At 44.1% G+C, this 9,303-nt stretch overlaps 1 protein-coding gene across 2 annotated transcripts in view; it reads right to left on the reverse strand.

The window, feature by feature from the left end:
• Window positions 1-5,623, reverse strand: part of n4bp3 (NEDD4 binding protein 3) — a 111,296-nt gene extending 105,673 nt beyond the window's left edge. The window contains exon 1 of one of the 2 annotated variants that reach the window (XM_067996472.1): window positions 5,339-5,623. The gene's annotated coding sequence lies outside the window, so the exon portion shown is untranslated. Of the gene's footprint in view, window positions 1-5,206 lie in introns of both variants that reach the window. The other variant, XM_067996471.1, reaches the window with a different exon arrangement.
• Window positions 5,624-9,303: the final 3,680 nt, after the last annotated feature.

Here is a 9,303-nt window from a genome sequence, read left to right on the forward strand (position 1 = left end):
CGAGAGGCTGTTTCCCCTGGCTGGAGAGTCTAGAACAGGGGGCATAGTCTCAAGTAAGAGGTCGGCCACTCAGGGCTGAGATGAGGAAAAATTTCTTCACTCAGAGGGTTGTGAATCTTTAGAATTCTCTACCCGAGCACTGTGGATGCTCAGTCATTGAATATATTCAAGATTGAGATATAGATTTTTGGACACGAAGGGAATCAAGGAGTATGGGGATAGGACAGGAAAGAAGAGTTGAGGTAGGAGATCAGCCATGATCTGATTGAATGGTGGAGCAGGCTCGAGGGGCCGTATAGCCTTCTCCTATCTCTTATGTTCTAATGACACCTCTAACATTGTTTTCAATCCTTTATCCTATTTCTTATCCATTCCCAAGATTTACCCAAGGTCCCTACAGCTTTGACCTTAAATTTCATATGGAACTTGATCTTAATGCAGATCACAAATCTCAAATACTTCAATAGAGCAATCTGCCCAAACAGAAAGTGAACTGATAAGTATAGAAATCTCTGTCCCAGATTTAGAATTATCAAGGGCACAGTACTAGCACTGCAGAGTGTACATTCAGCAAGTGCACCCGTCAAAAGAAAAAAAAAGGAAAATAGGTCATAGCTGCACAAGCCCATAACGTCTGTACTGCATTGAAAATCACCTTGCCCCTCAGTGCACAAGATAGCAATATCTTAGAAATTTCCATACAACAACTTGCCCGTATATAGCCTCTAATGTAAATTTTTTAAAATCTGAAGTCCCAGGGAAATGGACACACGATGGAGGGATCAGAGTATAGCTGAACATGTGAAGAGTCGTCAATCCTGCCCATTGTGCCTGCGCCTGCTCCCCCAACTGATCTACCTATTCTAACCCCATTTCCCTCTTCTTTTATGCACCCTTTAAATCTTCCATCTTCAAGCATTTCTCTTATTCCTGTTGTGTTGGCTCAGCTTCAATAGCAACTTGTAGCATCCCTCTCCAAGAGTAATCCTACAATAGAATGCAAAAAAGGGTATCACAGCAGCTTCCCTTACTGGACACAACTCACTGACCTCACCAATGGATTGTGGACTCTTCCTCAATTACTATACATTAATAGTTGGGTTTATACTGTAATCTTAGTGTCACTGCAAACCAATTTCCACTTCTCAACACTGAAGTTGCAGTAGAACTTCAGAATTGGGGCCTGATCTGACTAAGGGGAGTGGTGTGAAATAGTTGGGAGGAAACAGCCTCATGGCTTGGGTTTGACACCACATAGTACACTATTCCAGTGTGCTGTCAAACTGTACATATCTATAAATATTCATAAAAGGGCCTTACTAGACATGCTAATTTTGCAACCTGGTCCATTTAAAATGCTCTATAAATGGTTTCCCCATTTTCTTAGGCTGCCCCAGGCAGATACCAAATTGCAGCCCACCTATGATAACCGCCAACATTCTCCAGAAACTCCAATTTGTCCAAAACTCTTCCCATATCCTATCCCACATTTAAAAACCTCATCCCTATCTTCATATCCCTGCATGGGCACACCCAACAGTACTTTGACAACCTCCTCCAGCCTATGTCCTCTCCTACACCATTCAGTCCTCTGACTCTAGCCTGCTGTGCATCCACGTTTCCCTTCATACCAGGTGGCAGAACCATCCGCCTTGTCAGCCCTACTGCTTGGAGCTCCCTCCCCAAAAACACTTCACCCCCTGCCTTTAAAAGCCTTCTTAAAACCCACCTCTCCAAAACTTCTCCCACTGTGGCTCAGCATTGGTTCCTCCCTCCTCCCTCCTGTAAGGCATCTTAGGGTGTTTTTCTTCGTTTAAAAAAGTGCTATATAAATACAAGTTGTTAGTATTAGATCGAAGAGCAAGATCAAACCATAAGTGTCACAGAGGGTCATCCAGTAGATTGAGAATCCCATGGTTATGGATAAAGGGACTTACAGCAAAGAATGAAAACCATTTGAAATCCTAGATTATATTACAGCCAGTAACTCTCACCTTCCACCATTTCCTCTACTTTATACATACACACCATTTAAACCTTGTCCATTCGATTACAGTGTATAACTCACTTGATAATTCTTTAGGGCAATCACCACACAATACAGATCACACCGACAGCCACTGTGGAACATAAACCAATCAAACCTCTCTATTACACTGGACAACTTTCAGTGAATCACAAGGATGCAATCCAATGGAATGGACATGTCATGAACTGTTTTGTTCATTCTATTTTTTGTTTCTCAAAATTTTCCTAAGAGGCTGGGAGACTGCACTAAAAGAATGCAGTGAATTTAGAAAGAAAAACCCAATAACAAATTCATCCAAACATGCCAGATTCAGAGAACAGAGAGGTGTATCGAGACAGGCTCAGACGCGCTTCAGAGAACTGTTAACAGCAGCTCAATCACTCACTGTCCGCTATTCGTTACTGAATTACTCACTGCCTGCCAATTTCTAAATGTTACTGTTAAAAACACGAGCCCAAGAAGTGTTTACACAGCAGTGGTCAGGCACGCAAGGCTACATCCCAGACAAAACTAGCACCATCCCTATACTCGTGTTCCATTACCAGCTACAAAGATCACTATCACAGACAGGAGCAAATGCCTTAAACCTACTACATACTGAGTGTAGACTGTGCAACTCTGGGACAAGTCAATGATGCTCGTTAATTGTGGTTCTTTTACAGAGAAAAGGGAAGTACTAGATCAGTATTTTCACAAAGTACTAACTGGAGGCCCAACCATTTGAAATATTTTCCAAGATTGAGTTAACATGACCAGTAATTAATACCTCAATCACAAAATGATGTAGAAATTGGTCCGAGGGTACAGATTGTACGTTACAGCCAAATGGAGATCGCTTATGCTGGCATGAATGAGTGAGCCCGGGGGGGGAAAAGAAGAAAAGGAGACCAGCCACTGGAGAAGAGGATTCTGCCATTGCAACAGTAAATGAGGCAGTAGTAGTAATATTGAAGAGGATAAAAATAGATAAAGGAGGTACTTAAAATGTTGGCAGTACCCAAAGTACGAAAGTCATCCAGTCCAGATGGGATGCATCCTAGGTTAGAGGGAAGTAAGGGTGGAAATTGCAGAGACTCTGGCCACAATCTTCCAATCCTCCTTAGATATGGGAGGGGTGCCAGGGGACTGGAAATGTTACATCCCTGTTCAAAAAAGGAGGGGGAGAAACCCAGCAATAACATGCCACTCAGCCTAACAGTGTTGGGGTAACTTTTAGAGACAACAATCCAGGACAAAATTAATACTTGGAAAGTATGGGCTAATAAATGAAAGTCAATACAGATTTGTTAAAGTTAATCATGATGTGGAGATGCCGGTGATGGACTGGGGTTGACAATTGTAAACAATTTTACAACACCAAGTTATAGTCCAACAAATTTATTTTAAATTCCACAAGCTTTCAGAGGCTCCCTCCTTCCTCAGGTGAACGGTGTGGACCTGAGGAAGGAGGAAGCCTCTGAAAGCTTGTGGAATTTAAAATAAATTTGTTGGACTATAACTTGGTGTTGTAAAAGTGTTCACAAAAGTTAATCATGTTTGACTAACTTGATTGAGTTCTTTGATGAATTAACAGAGAGGGTTGATGAGGGTAGTGCGGTTGATGTTTTGTATCTGGACTTTCAAAAAGCGTTTGACCACAAAATAGACTTGTTAGCAAAATTAAAGTCCATGGGATTAAGGGTCAGTGGCAGCATGGATACGAAATTGGCTAAGGGACGGAAAGCAGACAGTAGTGGTAAATGGTTGTTTTTCCAGACTAGAGGAAAATATACAGTGGTGTTCCCTAGTGTTCGGTATTAGGACCACTGCTCTTTTTGATATATATTAATGACCTGGTCTTAGGTATACACAAAGTTAACATGCAGGTCCAGCAAGCAATTAGGAAGGCAAATAGTATGTTGGCCTTTATTGCAAGGGGGTTGGAGTATAAGAGTAAGAAGGCTTGCTGCAATTGTACAGCACTTTGGTGAGACCACACAGAGTACTGTGTAGTTTTGGTCTCCTTACCTAGGGAAGGATATACTTGCCTTAGGGGCGGTGCAATGAAGGTTCACTAGATTGATTCCTGGGACGAGAGGCTCGTTCTATGAGGGGAGATTGAATAGAATGGGCCTACATGCTCTGGAATTTAGAAGAATGAGGGGTGATCTCATTGAAGCATAAGATTCTGAGAGGGCTTGACAGGATCGATCCGGAGAGGCTATTTCCCCTGGCTGGATAGTCTATAACAAGAGGGCATCGTCTCAGGATAAGGAGGCAGCCATTTAGGACTGAGATGAGCAATCAGGGGCTGGCTGTAGGACCTCACCTGCTGCCCCAGCTAAGATCGACTAAGGCCGCTCTTAAATCACACCAAGACTCGTATCAGTGATGCCGAACCCTGACAGGCAGTTCTTGTGCAGCGGAGTGAAAGTCAACAGGAGGTGATTCACCAAGGCCAAGTCTTTACTTTTGGACAACAGCCTACTGCAAAAGTCCCATGTGTAGGAAGCCAGCGCCACAGGTCTTGGACAACATAAAGCAGCTTAAACACTCATTCAAAGATCAGACATTCACTCTAATCACGTGTGTGAGAAACCAAAAAAAATTCCAACTGTAATACTCGACTTCACCAAATAGAAACCTGGTTAATTTAGGATTGTGCAGGATTTAAAAAGAAACAATGGAGCAGTCAACACTGAAACAGTTACAAAAATGACAGCACATTTTTCCACCCCCTCCCCTCAAAGTTGTTATTTTGACACTAGTCTTGGACACAATCCCAAAGCTGATGTGTGCTCTACATCCCCCCACCCACCCACCCACCCACCCCTTCAGATCAGGATCCTGCCTCTATCTTCAGGATAGTGCACGATCCCAGATTTGAAGTGGCAGCACAGGTCAGTTTCCATCATGGCCCACTGACTTGGGCAAGTGCATTGTATAAAGTGCACGTTTTAATATATGTGAGGCAGACACACACCTACACAGAGAGGGGTAACTTGAGGATAACCACTCACATTTAATGAAACAGAAGCCCAACTACTTCTACTACCTCCCACCCCCATCCCAAACCGACAGACCCAGACTCGAAACATTCTTTTACAAGTCTACACAACCGCAGCAGTAAATACACCACCAAGGACACAGATCAACGTCCTACCGATATCGAAAAGGCAGCCCTTCCCCAGATCTCACCATATTTTACTGGCACTACTCCCTGCTGCTCAGTGTCCGTCTGCGGATAGGTTGCGGTGTTGCTGATAAGCCTTTGCTTTAAGCGGAGCCGCCAGACAGACTGCCCCGCTATCCTAGTTTGGATACACTCACTCGGGTAGATGCACTTCTTTCTGTCCGAGTTTAGACTGGATACACTCACTCGGGTAGATGCACTTCTTTCTGTCCGAGTTTAGACTGGATACACTCACTCGGGTAGATGTACTTCTTTCTGTCCGAGTTTAGACTGGATGCACTCACTCGGGTAGATGCATTCCTTTCTATAAAGGTTTGGACTGATGCACTCACTCGGATAGACTGCACTCCTTTCTGTCCGGGTTTAAGACTGCAGACTATCTCGCTCTCACACTGACACGCTGTGAAAGCAGAGCCAGCGCTAATCTCACTTTTATCAATGCAATAGAGAGCCGGAACGGGGCAGCTGCAAAAGAGGGACTGGACAATTCAAACAGCACGGGGTTGGATCCTTAAAGAAACAGGATACTCAATTTCACCTAATTGAAGTAGACAACCTGCTCATTACTATGCAGCGTGCCTTAATGAAACACGACACTCAATTTCACTTCACTAGATAGGACACACAGCTTGTGTCAGCTAAGGTACGGGACACAATTCAACTCTGCTGGAAAAGCTGTTCAGCACAGGGCTGGTTTTTAAAGAGACAGGACACTTAATTACACGCAACGTTCGCTGACCACACAACATTCTCAGCATGTAATCGTGTACAGACACATTCAAGCAAAATATTCACACTTACAAACACACTCACTTAAACTCAGCCACACTCACCAGCATTCATGAAAACAAGCACACTCACAAATGCACACAAAACACTTAGAACACTCATTCTCATGCACGGACACCCACTAAATGCTCAGACACACATTAACACTTACTGGCACACATACTCAAAAATGTTCACAAACACTAAACACACTCTTCCTTACTCACTAAACTTTCACTCAGAAACACTCATCTACAAGGGGCTGCATATCGACAATAGCAGAAAAATATCAGCAGAATGACATTAGTACAAATGGGAATCATCACAAAACTAAAGATTTGCGACAAAAATATTGAAGATAGTAAATATTTCAGTTGATGGGAGTGAACTACTGGTTCACTGATGATAACCCATGTATAGATGAATAAAATCAAACTTATATTCATAAAGCAGCTTACAATGTTGAAATGTTGAAACCACTTCTCATAACGAATTACTTACAAGCTATATCAGAATCCTAAGGCACTGGTGGCTGAGTGTACAACGGATGACAGCGTGCAGTAGTTTGCATACAGTTTTGGACATCCTAATATAGGAAGGATATAAAAGCAACAACAAACTTGCATTTATATAGCACCTTTAATGTAGTAAAATGTCCCAAGGCACTTCACAGGAGTGTTATCAAACAAAGTTTCACACCGAGCCACATGAGATATTAGGACAGATGACCAAAAGCTTGGTCAAAGAGGTAGGTTTTAAGGAGCATCTTAAGGGAGGAGAGGTAGAGAGGCGGAGAGGTAGAGAGGCGGAGAGGTTCAGGGAGGGAATTCCAGAGCCTAGGGCCTAAGGCACAGTGGAGCAATTAAAATCAGGGATGTGCAAGAGGCCAGAATGGAGGAGCACAGAGATCTCGGAGGGTTGTAGGAGGAGGTTACAGAGATAGGGAAGGGCGAGGCCACGAAGGGATTTGAAAACAAGGATGAGAATTTTAAAATCGAGGAGTTCCCGGACCGGGAGCCAATGGTCAGCGAGCACAGGGATGATGGGAGAATGGGACTTGGTGCGAGTTAGGATGCGGGCACCAGAGTTTTGAATGAGCTCAAGTTTATGGAGGGTAGAAGATGGGAGGTAACAAGGGCATTGATGAGGGTTTCAGCAGCAGATGAGCTGAGGCGATGTTACGGAGGTGGAAGTAGGCGGTTTTGGTGATGGAGCAGATATGTGGTCAGAAGCTCATCTCAGGGTCAAATAGGAGGCCAAGGTTGCGAACAGGCTGGTTTAGCCTCAGACAGTGGCCAGGGAGAGGGATGGAGTCAGTGGCTAGGAAACAGAGTTTGCAGTGGGGGCCAAAGACAATGGCTTCGGTCTTCCCAATATTGGAGGAAAGTTTTACTCATCCAGTACTGGATGTCGGACAAGCAATGCGACAAATGACAGACAGTGGCGGGGTCGAGGGAGGTGGTTGTGAGGTAATGCTGGGTGTCATCAGCGTACATGTGGAATCCTATGTTTTCGGATGATGCCGCTGAGGGGCAGCAGGTAGATGAGAAATAGGAGGAGGCCAAGGATAGATCCTTGGGGGACTCCAGAGGGAACAGTGCGGGAGCTGGAAGAGAAGCCATTGCAGGTGATTCTCTGGCTACGACTGGATCGACAAGAATGCAACCAGACGAGCGCAGTCCCACCCAGCTGGACGACGGAGGAGAGACTTTGGAGGAGGTTGGTGTGGTCAACCATGTCAAAGGATGCAGACAGATCGAGAGGATGAGGAGGGATAGTTTACCATCGTCACAGTCACATAGGATGTCATTTGTGACTTTGATAAGGGCTGTTTCAGTACTGTGGCAGGGGTGGAAACCTGATTGGAGGGATTCAAACATGGAGTTGTGGAAAGATGGGCACGGATTTGGGAGGCAACATCGCGTTCAAGGACTCTGGAGAGGAAAGGGAGGTTGGAGATGGGGAGATAGTTTGCAAGGACAGAGTGGTCAAGGGTGGGTTTTTTGAGGACGGGTGTGATGATGGCAGATTTGAAGGGGAGGGGACAGTACCTGAGGAGATGAAACAGTTAACAAAATCAGCAAACATGGGGGCCAGGAAGGGAAGTTGGGTGGTCAGCAGTTTAGCAGGAATAGGGTCAAGAGAACAGGAGGTGGGTTTCATGGTCAAGATGAGCTCGGAGAGGGCACTAGGGGAGAGAGGAGAGAAACTAGAGAAAGATGTGAGTTCAGGGAGCAATGGAAAAGGTGCAATGTAGATTCTCTAGGATGTTAGCAAGGATGAAGAATTAAAGGTATAACGAGAAACTTGAGAAGTTAAGGCTTTTTCACCAGAGCTGAGAAGGTTAGGGGGTGACCTGACAGAGATATTCAAGTTTATGAAGGGTTGTGATCAGGTAACTAGTGATAAGGTAAATACCTTTCACTGGTTGGTGGGACAGGCATGAATTTAAGATAATCACAAAAAAAATTAAAGATTAGGTTAGAAGAAATTCTTTACACAGAGGATGGTTATAATGTGGAATTCTATGTCACAAACAGTGGTGACGCACAGTCCATAAACTCCTTATAAAGCAAATTGAACAGTAGCATGAAAATAAACAAAAGATGGGGAGCCAGCAGGAGAGATGGGGTTAGAATAGATGGCTCATGAAGAGAAAAATGTTGATGCAGACTTGATGGGCCGAATGGCCCATTTCTGTACTGTAGGTTGCTATGCTTTTATGACTGGGACTGAGTTACAGACTGTGTCACAATCTGAGGCCTTTCATGACATGCCTTTTAAGTGCAGTTTTCACAGCAGACTAATTCAGGAACTGAGCGCTCAAAGACACCCCCAAAGAGTAACATTGGCCTATTACCGTTAAACAGACCTGTCGGTGGCGATTTGCAGCACAATGAATTTGCAATACGCAGCCTGCATTATGCAGCAAACACACATTATATTTTTTGCAGTATACAAACTGCAGTATCCAGCCACAATAGCATTCGATATATAGCATGCACTTGCACAGTCAGATACAGCCCAAAGCAGGTGTTACACAGTACAAAGCACATAGATTGCACAACACAGCATGCAACATGCTCCCCACAGCAAAATCTAACTCAGCAAGCAAAATACTGAACACAAAATGCAGCCCACACTCCAATGCAGCAACTCCACACACAGCATGCAGCACACCACAAACATACTGCAAAATATTTGCAGGGAACAATACTGAAAAAGGTTGAGCAACAAAAAGATCTTGGTGTTACTGTGCACACGTCACTAAAGGTTTATGACCAATGTAGAGAAACTGTAGCTAAAGCTAACAAGGTATTGGGTTGTATTAATA

The sequence above is a fragment of the Heptranchias perlo genome, chromosome 14 (assembly GCF_035084215.1).
Source record: "Heptranchias perlo isolate sHepPer1 chromosome 14, sHepPer1.hap1, whole genome shotgun sequence".
NCBI classification, from domain to species: domain Eukaryota; kingdom Metazoa; phylum Chordata; class Chondrichthyes; order Hexanchiformes; family Hexanchidae; genus Heptranchias; species Heptranchias perlo.